The following is a 20043-nucleotide window of genomic DNA, read 5'->3' as shown; positions in this document are numbered from 1 at the left end:
CGCCGCACTGTTGCATCTTTATCTCTTTTCTATTGCTACTTCAATAGTCACTGCTCCTCTGAACTGTCTGCTTGCATTCCTCCACCTCTACGACAGGTGCGTAGCACTCGTCTAGGAACAAATTCTCATCCTTTTTCTATCCAACTCTCTAATGCAAGAGTTAACTGGTACTCCCAGTCCTTCATTTAAGCAACAGGTCAACTCTGGAACTGTCTCCCTCTGTGTGTATTTCCTTCTTCCTATGATCTCCAGTCTTTCAAACGCAGTGTGCCCAGGCATCTCGATATGAATGTATCTTGAATTTGGCTCTCATTTGTATTGTTTTTTTTTTTCTTGAAAGGAATGGTTTACGGGCTCCTGGCTTTTGGTTCCTTCTTTGTTGCATAAAAAATACGTGATTTGTGCATTCTTCAGGTGTGCTAACTAAACTAGTAGCCGCAACAATTTTTAATCTTGCAAACATTACATTTGAATAATAATTTGTTGTTACTATTATAAGTGTTCTCGTTCTTGTGATGTTGCTGGAGATATTACATTACTACTAAATAACCTGGCCTCCTGGGCCTGTATTAGCAATTCTAAAAGCACGAATGTTATTAAAAGACCCGAGTTTTATCAGATGGTTTCTGAGGCATATGATACTGAGACAAATTTGACTCCTCTGTATCGCTGCTGACTCTTCTCTGTAATGGGGGGTGATGCCTTATCACATCTAACAGTCATAATTGTACCATAAAAGGTTGTTACAAATAAAGAGGCTTTCTTACACCTTGGTGCACTCAGCTTTATTTGTATGGTTGTAAAAGCTTGAATGTCCCAAGCCTTGCACAGTTGCCGACTATGAAGAGAGGCCTGCATATTGACCCTCCGTGTAGCATGGCTTTTATATGGTGGCGAAATGTTCACAGTGATTGAGAATGTATAAGATATATATACTGTAATTATAGTACAGTGCATTTATTACTCATTTGCAGTTATGCAAATCATGAACGTACATCCATTATGTAACAGTTACGTGGAACCAAATATTGAATACGAACAAATGTTTTTTTTTTTTTTCAGAATAATATTTCACAACCCAGTACTCATAAAACAGGATACTTTAAATTAGTAACACACATTAGCCTGTAATTTATGCTGAAGTTTTATCTCCCGCTTCTGCGAGAACAGAGTTATTGCCGGCCCAGTAGCAATAGGGCTCGAATTCCAGCAGCTGACGCCACACGTGTCGGGCCGTCATTGAAAATTTATTGGCTGGTGCAAAATTAGTACCTATGGTAAAAAGGAATGAATTAAGAAAAGCAAGCACCATGCCATAATATGGTCGCATGGCACTAAGGCAAAAGAGAGTGGGGGAAATACATTAATGACGTGAGTACCAGTAAGAGGCCCTCAGGCAGTACTTCTTTGATTTTCCCTGGAATGATTATTGTTTCCATGGCCGTGAGCCATCTGAGTGTGCCTTGCGCATTACGGAGGTTATTCTCTCGGGCATGGAAGCATACATTCCTTTCTCATTTCCTTTGACTAATGCAAGAAAGCCTTGGTTTAATCACGCTTGTTCTAATGCTGTCCGCAACAAGGAGAGGGCCTACAAAAGGTACCGGAGCCAACCCACCCCTGAATCACATCATCTTTACGTTTCTGCCTGGAATCGTGCTAAGTCTGTTCTTCGCTCTACTAAAAATAATTTCATCCATACTAAATGCTCTCAACTCTCCAACTCGAATTCTTCCCGTTCCTTCTGGCATCTTGCCAAAAATCTTTCTAACAACTTTACCTCATCATCCTTCCCTCCTCTTTTCTACTCTGATGGTTCTGTAGCTATTTCTTCTACTGATAAAGCAGATCTCTTCGCACAGACTTTCTCCTCCAATTCTACCTTAGACGTTTCCGGTGCTGTTCCTCCATCACTTCCCCCCTCTGACTTCCTCATGGCTGACATTAAAATTTCTTCAGTTGATGTATTTTCTGCCATCACTGGCCTCAGTACTAACAAGGCATATGGGCCTGATGGGGTCCCTCCTGTTGTTCTCAAGAACTGTGCTTCTGTGCTTACACCCTGCCTAGGCAAACTCTTTCGTCTTTGTCTGTCAACTTGTACCTTTCCTTCTTGCTGGAAGTTTGCTCTCATTCAGCCAGTCCCAAAGAGGGGTGACCACTCCCAACCCTCCAGCTATCGTCCAATTGCTTTAACGTCCTGTATTTCAAAAGTTTTCGAGTCAATTCTTAATAGAAAAATTTTAAGGCATCTTTCCTATCACAACCTTCTTTCCGATCGTCAGTATGGGTTCCGTCAGGGACGCTCCACTGGTGATCTTCTCGCCTACCTTTCAGACTCCTGGTCATCCTCCTTTCGGGACTTTGGCGAAAGCTTTGCCATTGCATTTGACATCTCAAAGGCTTTCGATCGAGTCTGGCATAAATCTTTACTTTCCAAACTGCCCTCCTACGGTTTCTATCCTTCTATCTGTGCCTTCATCGCTAGCTTCCTTTCTGGTCGTTCTATAGCCGCTGTTATAGACGGCCATCGTTCTTCTCCTAGATCTATCAACAGTGGTGTTCCTCAGGGCTCTGTCCTATCACCAACTCTCTTCCTTTTATTCATCAATGATCTTCTAAGCTGTACATCTAACCCTATCCACTCATACGCTGATGACTCCACCCTTCACCTTTCCATTCGGTTCCCGCAACGCCCATCTCAACAGTTACTTCAACAAACAAGGGATGAGGCTATGGCACACCTGATGTCTGACTTGGCTCGTATCTCTGACTGGGGTAAAAATAATATGGTTGTCTTTAATGCATCTAAGACTCAGTTCTTACACCTTTCAACCCGACAAAATCTTGCACAGGTATACCCACTAATGTTTAATAATATTCAGCTTAATCCTACATCATCCTTGAACATGCTTGGGGTTTCATTTACTCGGGACTTATCTTGGAAAGATCATATTACATCTCTTGTAAAATCTGCTTCCAAGAGATTGGGTGTGCTAAGCCGATTCCGCTCTTTCTTTACCCCTGCGCAATTGTTGACTCTATACAGGGGTTTTATTCGCCCCTGTGTGGAGTACAACTCTCATGTGTGGGGAAGCTCCCCTCATACAGCTCTTCTCAATAGGGTGGAGTCAAAGGCTTTTCGTCTCATTAACTCTCCTCCTCTTACTGACTCCCTTCAACCTCTGTCTCTTCGCCGCACTGTTGCATCTTTATCTCTTTTCTATCGCTACTTTAATGGTCACTGCTCCTCTGAACTGTCTGCTTGCATTCCTCCACCTCTACGACGGGCGCGTAGCACCCGTCTGGCAGCAGACTCTCATCCTTTTTCTGTCCAACTCTCTAATGCAAGAATTAACCGTTACTCCCAGTCTTTCATTTATGCAACAGGTCAACTCTGGAACTGTCTCCCTCTGTCTGTATTTCCTGCTGCCTATGATCTCCAGTCTTTCAAACGCAGTGTGTCCAGGCATCTCAAAATGATCGGATCTTGAATTTGGCTCTATATTGTATTTTGTTTTTCTCTTGGAGGTTACTGTTACTGCGGGCTCATGGCCTTTGGTTCCTTCTTCCTCGCATTAAAAAAAAAAAAAAAAAAAAATTGATAAGATTGGAAACAGAAACAGTAGGAGAGTCACCAAGGAAGTCAGTAAGCTGTGGAAGCCAACGTAATGATGAAGGGATGGGGAAAGCTGAGAGACTGTGTTGGAGTATAGACGGGAAATGAAGAAAGAGTGACGTATGGTCAGACAGCAATAGAGGGTAGACTATCGAACTAGTCGAGCAGGGCGGTACTGCCGAGGGTGATGGACAGTTGATAACAGAGAAAGCTGAAGCTCCCGTTTCAGCAACACTCAGGACTAGTTTCTGACCACGTCCCTTTGCTGAACCTTTTCAGTGTTTCAATAACACAGAGAGTAGGCCAGCATGCACTCCAACACAAGTTCCTCTAACTGCCAGCATCAATCTTCATGCATATTATACACTACATTTTGAATTCAAAATTCAACTAAAAATGGTGTTGTATCACAAAGGCTCGGAAAAAGAGGGGGGGGGGGCAGGAAGACCATCAAAGCCCCCACCACCCGCCTTTCTCCTGGTGACGACCAAGCGAGATGCTTGGAACCCTTGTCTGACTGACTTTTTCATTCCTGCAACATTTGCTGGCTTTCCTCTAACTTTCTCAATTGAACACCATCTCTCCTACTCTAAATCTCACCTTCTCTTCCTCACAAAGACTCAACCGTCTCAGGCGACTGATAGCAAACCCTTTCCCTGTATCCCCCTACTTTCTCTGTACTTTTTAAAGCCAAAAAGTGGCTGGTGTGTATATGTTCGCAACAACATACCGGTATCTTGCTCTCGTGTTCCTGAACTTGAATCTTCTGAATTTTCTACTCTCTGGCTTCGGCTAACCTGTTATTCTCTGACTAAATATATCTGTACTATTTACTTATCCGCTGATTCTACCACCTATGAAAAGTTCTTCTACTATCTTACTTCTAAAATGGAACACATTCTATCAGTTCCTCCTTTTTTTGAAATCTCCATTCTAGGTGATTTCAGTATTCACCACCATCTTTGGTTCTCTTTTGCTTTCACTGATCCATCTGGTGAACAAACCTACATCTTTTCTATCCTTAACGACCTACAGCAGCTAGTAGAGCACCCTACTTGAATCGCTGACCACCTTGGGGAGAGTTCTAACATACCTGACCTCTTCCTTAGTACTAATTCTTCTGATTACACTGTTAATCTTTCTCTCCGTTGGGTTCCTGCGATCACAACTTTGTCACCTTAACCTGTCCTAGCACTCCAGTAAGGCCTATGGACCCTCACAATAAGCGGTGGTTGTGGCACATTGGAGCTGCTGACCGGGAGGCCCTCAGGCTGCACTTTGATTTTCCCTGGAATGATTGGTGCTTCCTTGGCTGATATCCATCTTAGAGTGATATGCACATTACGGAGTCTATTCTCTCGGGCATGGAAGCGTACATTCCTTTCTCATATCATGTGACTAATGAAAAAAAAAATAATAATCACGCTTGTTTTAATGCTGTCAACAACAAGGAGAAGACCTACAAAAGGTACTGGAGCCAACCCACCCCTGAATCTCATCTCTTCTATGATTCTTCCCCGAAGAGTTCTAAGTTTGTTCTTCACACTGCAAAATATAATTTAATTCATACTAAATGCCCTAATCTCTCCAACTCAGCTTCTTCCCGCACCTTCTGGCACCTTGCCAAAAACCTTTCATACAACTTTACCTCATTATCCGTCCCTCCTTTCTACCGGATTGATTGCACTGAAGCTATTTCTTCTACTGATAAAGCAGAACTCTCCCCTCAGACTTTCACCTCCAGTTCCACATAAGAATATTCCAGTGTTGTTCCTTCATCAATCCTCCCCCAAGACTTCCTCATGGCTGACATAAAAATTTCGTCAATAGATGTATTTTCTGCCATCACTGGCCTCAGTACAAACAAGGCATACGTGACTGATGGGGTCCCTCCTGTTGTCATCAAGAACTGTGCTTCTGTGCTTACACCCTGCCAAGGGAAACTCTTTTGCCTTCATCAACTTGTACCTTTCCATCTTGCTGGAAGAGTGCTCTCATTCAGCCTGTCCCAAAGAAGGGTGACCATTTCCAGCTCTCTAACTATCTCCCAGTTGCTTTAACTTCCTGTATTTCAAAAGTTTTTGAGTGTATTCTTAAAAAGAAAAAAAATAGATAAAACCTCCTTTCCTATCGCAACCTTCTTTCCGATCATTAGTATAGGTTCCGCCAGGAAGGCTCCACTGGCAATCTTCTCACCTACTTTTCAGGCTCCTGGCGAAAGCTTTGCCAATGGCTTGATATTTCAAAATCTTTCGGTCGAGTCTGGCATAAATTTTTAATTTACAAACTGCCCTCTTTCAGTTTCTGTGCTTCTATTTGTGCCTTCATCTCTAGCTTTCTTTCTGGCCGCCCTATAGCTGCTGTTGTAGACGGCCTTCATTCTTCTACTAGGGGTATCAATAGTGGTGTTCCTCAGGGCTCTGTCCTATGACCAACTCTCTTCCTTCTATTCATCAATGACCTAATCTACTCTAAAGCTCATGACTCCATTCTTCACCTAACCATTTTCTTCCCGCAGTGTCCATCACAGCAATTGCTCCAACAAACAAACGATGAGGCAATGGCACACATAATGTTTCAACTGACTCGTATCTCTGATTGAGGTAAAAATAATCTTGTTTTTAATACATCTAAAACTCAGTTTTTACATCTTTCAACCTGACAAAATCTTTCGCAGGAGTATCCTCTAATTGTTAACAATATCCAACTCAATCCTGCATGATTTGTAAATATACCTGGGGTCTCATTCTCTCGATACTTTGTTGGAAAGATCACATTACCTCTTGTAAAATCTGCTTCCAGGAGATTATGTGTGTTCAGCTTACTCTGTGCCGACTTTCCCCTGCACAGCTGTTTACTTTATACACGGGTTTTATTCGGCCCTGTGTAGAGTACAACTCTCATGTGTGGAGAGACTCTCCACATAGAGTCCCTCTCAACAAGGTTTTCATTTTATTAACTCTTCTCCTACTGGCACCCTTCAACCTCTATCCCTTCATCGGCCTGTTGCATCTTTATCTCTTCCATCGCTACTTCAGTGGTCACTGCTCCTTTACACTGTCTGCTTGTATCCTTCCATCACTTCTGCGGGTGCCTAGCACCCGTTTAGAAACAACCTCTTATCCCTTTTCTTTCTAGCTCTTTAATGCAAGAGTAAACGTTACTCCCAGTCCATCATGTATGCAACAGTTCAACTCTGGAACTGTCTTCCTCTGTATTTCCTACTGCCTGGGATCTCCAGTCTTTCAAATACAGTGTGTCTAGGCAATGAAGGGTTTTTGAAATTAGCTCTGTGATCTTGATTTTGTTTCTTCTTCTCGGCGGGAACAGTTTTGTTGGCCTCTGGCCTTTGGTTCCCTCATTCTTGCATTTAATAAAAGTTACAGAGTGAACAGATGGGCTGAGGGTGATGGCTTATAAATGCCCATGAGTAAGGCGGGTATGACCCAATCGAAAACGAGAAAGGATAGTCTCCCATAGACAATTTGGGTGAGCTGATGTGCACCAAACTAGAACTAACGACTATGGAAGTTGTTGTGTACATGCAGGTTCACGGGGTATGTGGATCAGAAAACGAAAAAAAAAAATCAAGAGCAGGAATGTGGTGGAGAGAGGACCTAGAGGTAAAAGTTGCAGAACGTGCCAGTGAGCCAGTCTGTCCTTTACCTGTAATCCCGAACAGAAAGACGGAAAAGCTACTACTGAATGTGAGTAATTAGAAGATGAGGAGCAGGTGTGGTGTGTAAGAGAGTGAGCACACTGAGTGAATAGTAGAATATAACAAAGGTGGAGGAAGAGAACCTAGAAAGGGACTTGAGTGTAAAAACAACTGCATACAGTTATGCCGTGAGAATACTTGTAACGGAGGGAAGGAGGAATCCGGGAACACAACAGCATACATGACAACGCGGCAAAGCTGGAGCCGTCACAAAAGATATGAGTGGCTTAAGAGTGAAAGGACATATGCTTCAGGAAAGGAGAGTGAAGAGTATCAGGGAGAAGAAGAGACATAGAATAAGGGAGAAAAGTAAGGCAGACGAGAGCAGAAGGGAGACGCCAAAGTGGCATGGGCACTGGACAAGGTGGGAAAATAGGAAGAAAGGTGAAATCAATAGATTAAAGAATGGTAGGGACCCGAAGGAGAAAAGGAAAAAGATGGGAGACTGAGTGAAAAGAGCGTTGGAGAATGGTGGGAGGACTGGGTAACTTATTTGTAGGAAACTGAAGGAGACATGCAAATGATCTAATAGTGTGAAGAGAACGATGATAAGAAGGGGAAGGAAATGCCTGAATGAAGACTACGGAGTTGACACTAAAGCACCATAGCTACAGAAAGACCAGTATGATGAACGGAATCATGCTTTGAAGAGTGTTTGTTGCGGAAGAAGAACAGATTTGGCAACCATAATCGAGTTTAGAAAGAATAAGAACAAAGTAAAGACGAAGCATTGTGACATGATCAACGCCCCACGTAAGATGAGACTGCATTTGCAGCAAACGAAGATGACGAAAAGAAGACTTGAAGGAATAAAATATGAGCATTCAGATTTAATCGGAAGTCAGAGTGTAGGTCAATAAAAGTGGTAGAGGAGCGGTAGGGAAAAGAGTTCACAGGTAAAGAGAAAACTTAGGTATGGTTAGCAAGCGAGTAAACGTTACTGCACAGGACTAAGAGGTAGAATAACGAAAACCATGAGTAGTAGCCAATGTGAAGAAAAAAGAGATTGGAGACGAGGCAGGTCTGAATCTGTAGCTTTCACAGCACAGTCTCCGACATACAACGAGGCCGAAACATGGGAATAGAGAAGATAAAATGCCATATATAGCTATAAGAAAATGAGTAGTAGTAAGGACGCAACCATGGAGGACACGTTCATATTTGGGAGAGGTGAGGGAAAGGAGGTCTCTTAGACGGACATGAAAGGTTCGGAGGGAGAATTTTTTGAAGAAAAACACCTACGTTACCAGGTAGAGCAAAACACAGTGAAGAGTATGAGACTTTCGTTCAGGACTATAGGTGTTTCCTACATAAATATGACAGCAATGACCTGGTTGATAGAAAAAGCAGAATGGATAAAGTATTCGACTCTAGGGCGAGGATCTAAGGTGCTGCGTGCATTGTAATGCCCAAACTAATGGGGAAAAAGACAAAGGGAGTCAAGGAGCCATATGAATCAAGTACTGACCATCCATTCAAGAAGTTTACATAAAATGACTAGTTAGGGCCACTGGAAGGTAATCTTGTGGATGGTGACCAGGTTTGCCAGGTTTAAGAAATGCGAGGATGATCACTATATGCTAGTCAGGAAGAAAGAAACCTTGAAAAAAAAATAATAATGTAGAGGGCCAAGAGACAGTATATGGTTTGTGGGGAGGGATGTTTTAATATCGTATAATGACCACCATCAAGTCTTTCACGTGTATTTTTACAGAATTTAAGTGAACACGACAATTCACGAAGAGCTTAAGAACTCGCGCAGCTAACAAAGTAAAAGAAATTGGTATGGATTCAGAATCGAATTAAAGGCGATGAAATTCTCGAGGAAAATGAGACCCACTACAAGAAAGACTTAAACAATATTCCAAAGCATCCACAACTAAGGAAGAATCTGCCACGGACAGGCCATGAGTATTATGAACCGGAGCCTTGGATGGGATACGTTAGCCTAATATCCAACACAGTTGGAACCAAACTGCCGCAACAGGTGTATTTTCAGAAATACAAGATACAGTCCCTCCAACTAGGACGTCTGGCCTGATGGATGGCGCGATGGAAGGCAGCGAAAGCTCAGTGAAAAATGAGAACATGAATCCAGTCAGGTGTGGACTGCATACGAAGAAAACTTTCCCAGGCAGCACATTTCGCACGGAGGCTCACGAAAAAGAAATAATCCACAAGGGAACATGTTTGGCAGTAGACAGTGGTGTACCATGGGGAATGGTGATAACAGCAGCACTTAATACCAAGACAAAGAAGAAGGGGAGGCGGTGGCTCAATCGGTAGAGAGGTGGCTTGCAGTACTTACGGACCCAGGTTCGAATCCCGGCTGGGGCAGGGAACAGTTTAAGGCTTTGAATTTCATTAAATCAGGCTTTACTGATCTACCAGAAGACCCGCCGACATGTCGTAAAAATACCCCCGCTAATACCAATACACCAGTCCTGTATGAGACAGCCCTAGCATGTATTCAATATGGACGGTGGGTGTTAGCGCCGAAGCGGTGACATGTAGAGGTGTATGGTATGTAGGAGGACTGCTGGGCCTTGATAGCAGGCTGTGAAGCCTATGCCCAGAGTCGGACACATAAAAAAAAAAAAAAAAAATCTTGCGCAGACGAATAAGAGGAATGAGGAAGAGGGGGCACTGTAAGGGAAGAAAATAATTACCAGTAAACACCGTGGAAATGGCAGTAGAGGGAAGGGGGGGATGGGCTGAGGAAGAGGGCAGCATGAGGCAAGAGAGTGTTTGACGGGGAAGTGGTCACTAAAAAGATTGTCTTCTAATACTGACCAATAAAAATTGAGAGAAGTATGAGGTGAGCAAAGAGACAGACCCAAGCAAAACAGGGAACAAATACATAGGTCAAAGTGGGTAGGGGCGCCAATGTTACCGATGGAAAGATCTTGAGAGAAGAAAAAACTGTTCCATTGAACGTCCTCTGATGGTGATTAGGGAATCACCCCACAGAGAATGCCGCTAATTAAAGTCATCAAGAAGATGACTCAAAACAGGAAGAGAATGAAGGAGCAAGACAAAGATTTGAAATTCCAGAGGGATAGGAGAGAAAAAGAGAGAGCTAACAGTGATCCATTAACAGAAAATGACACAAGCAGAAGCATGAGGGACAGGAGAAGAAAGAGACAGAGGCTCAAGGGGAACATCACTGCGGATAAGGAGGGCAGTGTCATATGAAGGAAGGGATGCAAGAAAAGTATAGCCAGGAACAGGAGCCGGAGAAGTAAGAAGAAAAGTCTCTTGAAGGGAGAGAAGAGGATTATTGGAGGAAATAAGGAAATGAATGTCCATAAAATGAGTAAGGAAGCCTCTAACATTCGAGCGAAGAAGTACCGTGACAAAGGAGAGAATTAAGTCTGGGAGGAGTGCAGAGATTGTTTACGGCGATGACTAAGAGAGTATCCAGGAGGCAAAGGTAAATCAAGAACGGAAACGATCGGGAAAGATAGAGATGGTGTATTGATCATAGAGAAGGCGGGTGGCTGGATTGAGGATGAGAAGGAAACATAAGAAGAGGAAGGAGGAGATTCAGGAGAGTAGGAGTGGGAGTGGGAGAGACTGGGGAAGGAAAGGGAGGGGAAAGTATTTCTGCAGTGACAAAGGTAGGCAAGGAAGAGGTACTGTGAAGGAGGGTGAGGATACTTTGCATGGATTCTGCATCCACAGGATAAGACAAAGGTTGAATGGGACCCAGCCGTAGAGCATTATGACGGTGTTTGAAGTAGGAGAATCGGGTAGGCTGGACAGTAGACGGAGAGGGAGATAAACCAGGAATATGAGATGAAGAAGACACAATGACACGTTTCCGTTTGTTAGCACGTGATGAGGAACGTGGGGGAGGAGAAGAACAGGAGCATACTGAATGGGATGGAGGTGGGGCAGAAGGAGCAGAAGTAACAAAAGGGAAAACAGGATGAGGAACGCGGAATGGAGAATATTGCAGTGGAATAATTGGAGATAGGTACGGAAGTGGAGACACTGGAAGATCCGGAGACTGTGACATAGAAGTACTGTCGGTCGGGCCATGCATGCATAAGAGATGCCAGGGGACTGACCTAAGTGATGCACTTGTAGACATTTTTCCTTAACGGTAAGCCCGGTATTCCAGCAGATGCGTGACACTTGGACTTCAAAGATGTAGACACAGCACATTCCCTAGGAGGCTGCATGACGACCCCTACAATTCGCACAGGACTGCAAGGTCAGTGTACATGTGGATAATGAGTGTCCTATTTGTGACCAGTTGGGGCAGACGGCCTGTGATCCCAGTATTTGACTGAATGACCAAAAACGCCAGGAAGCAGTGCACTGATGAGAGGAAGGAAAATATTTTTTGACAGAGAGGACCGTGTCCCTGATCATGACAGAGGAGGGAAGATGATGAGACTCAAAGACAGTTCTGGTAATTTAGCTGGTTGTTGGCGTCGTCCACGGAGATGGATGATATAACAATGCACAAATAGAATTGTGTGGCATTGTTAGGAAAGAACGAGTCAAATATCCTCAGAACAGTCAGGAATTTTTTTATTTATTACAAGTAGACAACAAAGAGGAAGGATGGAAAATACCTGTAGATTAATTTAACTGCTTCTGGAGAGACTGAAATTGGATTACCAGAGGGATCAACTAAAGACTTAGACTATTGCTGCTTAGGTTGCATTGTGCACTTTAAGAAGATGATATCCATTGGGTCACACTGAGAACATAACATCAGCGCATATTTGGCATAGCAGTGAGAGGTAAAGTGAGAGGTCATCCGTTTGTGAGGTGGTTAAAATACTGAGTGCAGGCCTGGGGACCGAAATTAAAGGTGGTCAGGACAGGGATGATAAGTAGGGAAGAAGTATGAGGACGGGAAAAGGAAAATGAAGAAACAGAAAGATTACATGAAGGAGGAGATGGAGGTAACTAAGGATCAAAAGTTTCTATAGAGGATGAACAGGTGAACGGAGTTGTAGACATATGTGACTGTGAGTTGGAAGTTGGCATAGTTAATTGGGAGGAAACAGCAGAGGTGAGTAGAGGTTGGGAAACAGTAGAAAGAGCCAGAGAAGTATGAAGAAAAGCTGAGGGTCGTCATCGAGGTGAAAACATAAGCAGAACCGGAGAAGAGAGAACTGGAGACAATTTTCATAATCTTATGTGATAGAAAAAAAAAAAAAAAGCTCATCATGACCATTGAAAAAGAAAGGATAGTGTGGTTGTAACCTGGAGTCTAGAGGCCTGGCCAGTGACCCGAGGAGCGATTGAACTACCAGCATGCTCTCCCTCCCCCACCAAAGAAGGGATGGCAACCCTGTGTGGGAGAACAGACCTTCCCAGCACAATGTTAGGCCATTGGCCAATGCTCAAAAATTGCACCACAAAGCAACAGGATCCCGGGATCCGCAGCTGTAGCGTAACAACATTTCTACCTCAGCAGAGATCCACGCAGTGGGGAGGTGCCGAACCACCATGGTACCCACATGTGGACAGACAAGTTACCCCTCGGGTACACACCAATCCTTCCTGTTGCAACACTCTAAGGGCTATCGATGAGAATTTTGATGAATGCGGAAAATTCTACCCTATTTAATTCCAAAGACAGAATAGAGAGGACAGGAGTAAAGGGAAGGAAGGACCAACAGTAGAAGAAAAGGGATCTGCAAAAACAGTTGAGGCAGCAATGTGGATCTAAGGAGAGGGAAGAGGGCAGAACAGAGTGGGGATGCAAATGCTGTGTCCACCTGGCAAGCAAACCTCCACACACCATGAAGTTCATTAAAGTACTCTGTCATAGATCCCTTACACATCAGGTCTCAGCCCACGTCCGTGAAGCTCCCTCCCTCCCCCCGCGATGACAAAGAGCAAGGAAACTTGGGGTGGTACTCATGATAACACCTGTGGGAGGTAACCGCGGGAGCTATGATGTGGTTGCTTCGTATTCCAAGGTAGTGGCAGCGAGCACTTTGACGATATGCTTTATAACATACATCTCCACCTTCACCTTGATTTATGCCTGATAGAGTTAAATTGACTAAAGCTATCTTGAACCTTTGTTATTGGAGGGTTATAATCTCAGTGTCATGACTAAGTTTTATGAAACATCTCAGGTGCTACTGAATTTATCAAAAGTTCATCAAGTTCTATTATATAGTTAGCTGGAGAAATATGTTTCAGAGTGGTCATCACCCACAAAGGCAGTCTAGGTGCATCAACACGTTTCTGTCTGCAGTTCCTATAGTACAGTAGTTTTACCTAAATTCTCAGATTTTTGTTGATCTGGAGCTTACTAGCTCAGCAGCAGAAAAAGACAAACCTCTGGCTCTACATCCTTTCCATGGCAATTCTTTATAACTTGCATCGCATTCCAGCGATAATTTCTTTTTACAGCTGAATATTGAACAAGGATGTTTGGCATTTTTAGATCAAGTTATAGTAGAATGGGTATAAACAATTATCTCAGTGTTGGATAACCACTTTCTGGCTACACTTGTTGGTAGGATAACAATGCGAACTCGTGGGACGCATTCACTTATACCAGTAGTGTGCCCTGAGCAATTTACATATACATCTGAAATTTATCTTTGTATGTCGAAGATATGTCCCGTTGTATAAAGGCAAGGGTGATAAGTATGAATGTACTAGCTTTAGGGGTATAAGTCTGTTGAGTGTTGTAGGTAAAGTGTATGGTAGAGTGTTAATTATGAGAGTTAGAGAGTGTACAGAGGGAGTGATTAGTGATGAGCAGTGTGGCTTTAGGAGAGGGAGGGGATGCGTTGATCAGGTGTTTGCGGTGAGACAAGTGTGTGAAAAGTATTTAGTGAAAGGCAAGGATGTGTTTTGGGCATTTATGGATTTAGAGAAAGCGTATGATAGAATTGATAGGGAGGCTTTGTGGACTGTTTTAAGATTGTATGGACTTGATGGTAGGTTACTAAAAGGGGTGAAAAGTTTTTATGTAAATAGTAGAGCGTGTGTAAGAGTGGGAAATGCTGTGAGTGATTGGTTTCCCGTGAGAGTGGGGCTGCGACAGGGATGTGTGATGTCGCCTTGGTTGTTTAATATTTACATGGATGGTGTTGTAAGGGAGGTGAATGCAAGAGTTTTAGGTGGTCTGAGTCTGGTGAATGTTGATGGAGGAGAGTGGAACCTGAAGCAGCTGCTGTTTGCAGATGATACTGCGCTGGTGACTGATTCAGAGGAGAGATTGAGACAGTCGGTAGAGGAGTTTGGAAGGGTGTGTGAAAGGAGGAAATTGAAAGTAAATGAGAATAAGAGTAAAGTGATGAAGTGTACAAGGTTGATAGATGGTAGGGGGATGAATATAGTTTTGAATGGTGAGTTGCTTGAGGAGGTAGATTGTTTTAAATATCTAGGGTCACATGTTGCTGTGGATGGAAGAAAAGATGCAGAAGTGAAGTTTAGAATAAATGAAGTAGGAAAGGTGCTGGGAGGAATGAAAAAAGTGTTTAAATGTCGTTCGCTTAGAATGGATGTAAAGAGAAGGCTGTATGAGGGTGTTGTGGTACCGACTGCATTATATGGGGCTGAAACATGGAATATGGGTGTAGCAGAGAGGAAAAGTTTGAATGTAATGGAGATGAGATGTCTGAGGAGTATGTGTGGAGTGACGCGTATGAATCGAGTGTGAAATGATGAAGTGCGAAAGAGAACTGGAGTTGTTCGGGAGATGGCTGGTAGAGTTGAGCAGAGGGTGTTGCAATGGTTTGGGCATATGGAGAGAATGGATAATGAGCGATTGGTGAAAAAGATAACTAGATCTGATGTGAGAGGTGTAAGGCTGAGAGGAAGACCACGAATAGGATGGATGGACAGTGTGAAGAGAGCGCTGGATGCGAGAGGGATGTCTGTTGAGCAAGGAAGAGTGGCTGTGCGTGACAGAAATAAATGGAGAGAAATTGTGAATGAATAAATGATGACGCAGCCCTGAGGGGATATTCTCCCGCATTTGGTCTGATCAGCTAGTCAGGTCAGGTGCGGCTAAGGGGATGGGTCTGTTATGATGTGGCAGGGGTAGACCAGTTCTGCTGTCGGGCCCTGCTGCAGATGTCACTGGTTGCATAGCGCAGTTGACCCTTGTGCGGTGTGATGCGGTGAGGATCTGTCCGTTCTCCCCTTTGGAGCTAAGATGCAAATGAATGTGTTTGAATGGATGAGTAAATGGAGAGTGAGTCGTCCTGTCTCGGCTACCTCCCTTTCCTTGGGGGAAGCAGCCTAGGTATATAGATAGATAGATGTCGAAGATGCATGACACTTTTCAATGGTGGCCAATGAAAGTGATCGAAGATTTTTAAATGGTATTGCTCCTACATCTACTTCATGCATAATTGTACTACTAATCATTCCTACCCTTTTTATCATATAAACCCACTCAGGCACAGGTGGTTTGAGTCGTTCAATTGCTTAACAACCTATAAAGCACACCAAGAGACGAATTGGGTAATATATATTGTTACAGAACAGAGAGAGATAATGAACACTTCAAGTGAGAATACCAAAATCACTACTGTCCCGCAAAGTTCCAGGTTCAAAACAAAAGACTTAGGTAAAATTACAAGTTAAAGTTTAATGCTCAAACTAACAACTAAACATTCAGGACTCATAAAGATAATGTAATGGCAAAACAGGTTACATATATGGTTCACAGTCGGCTGATGCTGTTGGGGGTCTCCACTTCCTCATAAGTACTCCTGACTTTATATAATAACAAGTAGAAGCACCAGCTGACTCTTCCTCACTGCAAGCAGAGTTAGCTAGACCTTTCAACTCAGGGTCAGCAACCTGCAACACAGCCAACTCTTGACGAGACAAATTATCAACACTACGGGGTACTGCCTCATCTGGTGAGTGTTCCAAATTAGCAAGAAAAGTGTCAGCTAGGATAACATCATCATCATCATTATCCTCTAAGTCACCAGTAACTTTAGACTTAGCCCTAGTGACAGCACATGCAGAGAACACATCAGGGACATCACAATCCTGGGTTGCAGTCACTGGTTCACTAGACAACTCAGGAGCTGGACACACTTGACTTCCACCAATATCATTTCCAAGTAAGAAAGTTACACCTGACATTGGGAGTGTTTCAACCAACCCAACCATAACAGAACCATTAACAAAACCAGACTCTAAATTCACTCTGCACAGAGGGACAGAGAAGTAATTATTCCCTACACCTTGTAAGATTACAGTTTCATCAGAGGAATTAACGTTAGAGCCTAGAACACTGGTCAGCATAAGGGATTGGCAAGCACCTGTATCACGATATATTTTAACTGATTTCCTGTCATTACTGTCCAGAGGACTGACAAAACCATCAGACAGGAAATTAGCACATGAACACTTGAGAGTGTCACCCATGTTACTGCTCAAAAGAGGAGCTTCATCATGAGAATTTAATTTACCCCTCAAAGCAGGTTCAGTTAACTCGGTTAAAGAATTCTGGGAACTCTCAAGGGTGGACACTAGACCAATTGGCTGAATATTTAAAGACTCCTTTTTGTTCACATCACGCTGTCTCCTGAAACATTTCTCCATAGTATGACCAAGCTTACTACAATAAGTAGATTTACTTTTCTGAAATCTAGAGGTGAAGCTGGTATTTACTTCCTGAGAAATATCATCTTTATTCTCTTTCCTGTTACCTGTACTCTGAGTAGAGGCAACGTACTTACTCTCAGCTTTCCTTTTTTCTTTAGAATATCTCTTGTGAGTGAGAACATATTCATCAGCTAAAACTGCAGCATCAGACAAATTATCTATTCTTTTCTCATCAAGATATAGGCTTACATCTCTATTAATACACCTTTTGAAGTCCTCCAGCAAAATCATCTGCTTAAATTTATCAAAATCAGAATTTACATTCTTAGAATTTAACCACTGCTCTAACAGATCTTCTTTGATTTTTGCATACTCAACATGGGATTGCTTATCTTGCTTATAAGTTGTCCTAAATTTTACTCTATAGGCTTCAGGAACAAGCTCATAGGCCTTAAGAATCAAGCTCTTAACTACATCATAATTATCAGATTGATCCTGAGGCAAAGATGCATAAGTTATTTGAGCTTTACCAGTAAGAACACTCTGAAGGAGTAATGGCCAATATTTTTGGGCCAATTAAAACCTGTAGCTACCCTCTCAAACAACTGAAAATACTTTGTTGAATCAGATTCATTAAAAGGAGGGACAAGTTTAACATTTTTAGCCACATCAAAATCATCAGAGCTAGATGATCCAGTTCCACCTTGTTTCATGCGATACTCATGGTCTGCCTGAATCCTAGCAAGTTCAATTTGTGCCTCCTGAATACGAGCCTGAGACTCAGCCTCCTTAGCACGTGCCTGAAACTCAGCCTCCTTAGCACAAGCCTCCTGCAGGGCTAGCTGTAACTTAGCTATTTCAATCTGCGTTTGCTCATCTGGAGGAGTTTCATTAAACAAGCTTTTATTAATCATGCCAACAATTTGATCTTTAGAATGATGAGAGGGAACAGCAATTCCCAATTGTTGAGCAACAAGCTTAAGTTCATTCTTTGTTCTGTTTTCTACATCACACACTGCACATTTGACAAAAAACTTTGGCTTCATCAAGAGTAGTAATAGTAGACATCATGAATAAATCACAGTCACCAAATATCAAGCAATATCCTTATGATAATATCCTGAATATCCTGATAAGAGGTCGCCAAATAAATGTTGCGGAACAGGGAGAGATAATGAACACTTCAAGTGAGAATACTAAAATCACTACTGTCCCGCAAAGTTCCAGGTTCAAAACAAAAGACTTGGGTAAAATTACAAGTTAAAGTTTAATGCTCAAACTAACAACTAAACATTCAGGACTCATAAGGATAATGTAATTGCAAAACAGGTTACATATATGGTTAACTGCAATAGCCTCTATTAACACGAAATTAGCAAGAGCAAATTTATCTAAGTCAGCCCTGATAAAAGAGAAACCCGGATAATGCTCAGTTAAAGCAAGATATATTATTACAGATACAAAATATTATAAATACTGCCTGACAGCATGGAACCAATATGAATCATAAAAACTTTACCAGGCTTACAAACTAACGTCTTAGGCTATAGTACAAGAAAAATGGTAATAACACTTATACTCAAATTATACAGCAGCTAGATGGCTGGAGACTTCCTGAGCACTCACAAAAATAATAATAAACTGTACAGGGGAGGACAGAGATGTGAACCGAATGAGGAGTAGATCTGAGTGGCAACTAATGCTTTTTTTTTTTTTTTGCCTATCGACCATTGAGGCCGGAGTCTCTGGTCATTAAGGCAAATATATATATATGTATATATATTGACACATATATACATATATATATATATATATATATATATATACATAGATATATATATACATACATACATACATACATGCATCCATGCATATGAACATACACACTTTCATGCACACGTACATATATATATAATAATATTTATTTTATTATTTTTTTGTAGTTTTATTTTTATTATATTTTTTATATTTTTAACTAATGCAGAGACTGAGCTCATTATATAGGGGCCGGCAGAGCTTGATTCAACTTGTAAGAAGGACGCACAAATGAAGGCATAGAGGATGAAGAGTTGACAATCCTGCTCTGAACAACAGAAAGAACGACTTACTCTACTATAAGCGGGAGAAGGGGGAAGAGAGGTAGAACACGCAAGCCTGGTCAATATGGAAGCCACGTGGCGAATCATGAACAAACATGCAGCATACTGTACATTAGGATCATATAAAGGATGATGAAATCATAGGCTATGTAACAATATATATATATATATATATATATATATATATATATATATATATATATATATATATATATATATATATATATATGTTACGGAACAGAGAGAGATAATGAACACTTCAAGTGAGAATACTAAAATCACTACTGTCCTGCAAAGTTCCAGGTTCAAAACAAAAGACTTAGGTAAAATAACAAGTTAAAGTTTAATGCTCAAACTAACAACTAAACATTCAGGACTCATAAGGATAATGTAATGGCAAAACAGGTTACATATATGGTTATCTGCAATAGCCTCTATTAACACGAATTTAGCAAGAGCAAATTTATCTAAGTCAGCCCTGATAAAATGAGAAAACCGGATAATGCTCAATTAAAGCAACATATATTATTATTACATATACAAATTATTACTAATACTGGCTGACAGTATGGAATGAATAAGAATCATAAAAAATTTACCAGGCTTACGAATTAACGCCTTAGGCTATACAGTACAAGAAAAACGGTAATAACACTTATACTCATATTAGACAAGAGCTAGATGGCTGGAGACTTCCTGAGCACTCACAAAAATCATAATATACTGTACAGGGGAGGACAGAGATGTGAACAAAATGAGGAGTAGATCTAAGTGGCAACTAATGCAGAGACTGAGCTCATTATATAGGGGCCGGCAGAGCTTGATTCAACTTGTAAGAAGGACGCTTAAATGAAGGCATAGGGGGGGAAGAGTTGACAGTCCTGCTCTGAACAACAGAAAGAACGACTTACTCAACTATAAGGGGGAGAAGGGGGTAGTGAGGTAGAATACGCAAGCCTGGTCACTATGGAAGCCACGTGGCGAATCGTGAACAAACATGCAGCATACTGTACATTAGGATCATACAAAGGATGAACAAAACTGTA

The sequence above is a fragment of the Coenobita brevimanus genome, chromosome 40 (assembly GCF_032717465.1).
Source record: "Coenobita brevimanus isolate Jiangsu-jjx chromosome 40, ASM3271746v2, whole genome shotgun sequence".
Taxonomy (NCBI): Eukaryota; Metazoa; Arthropoda; class Malacostraca; order Decapoda; family Coenobitidae; genus Coenobita; species Coenobita brevimanus.
Note: the sequence above shows the minus strand (reverse complement) of the source record.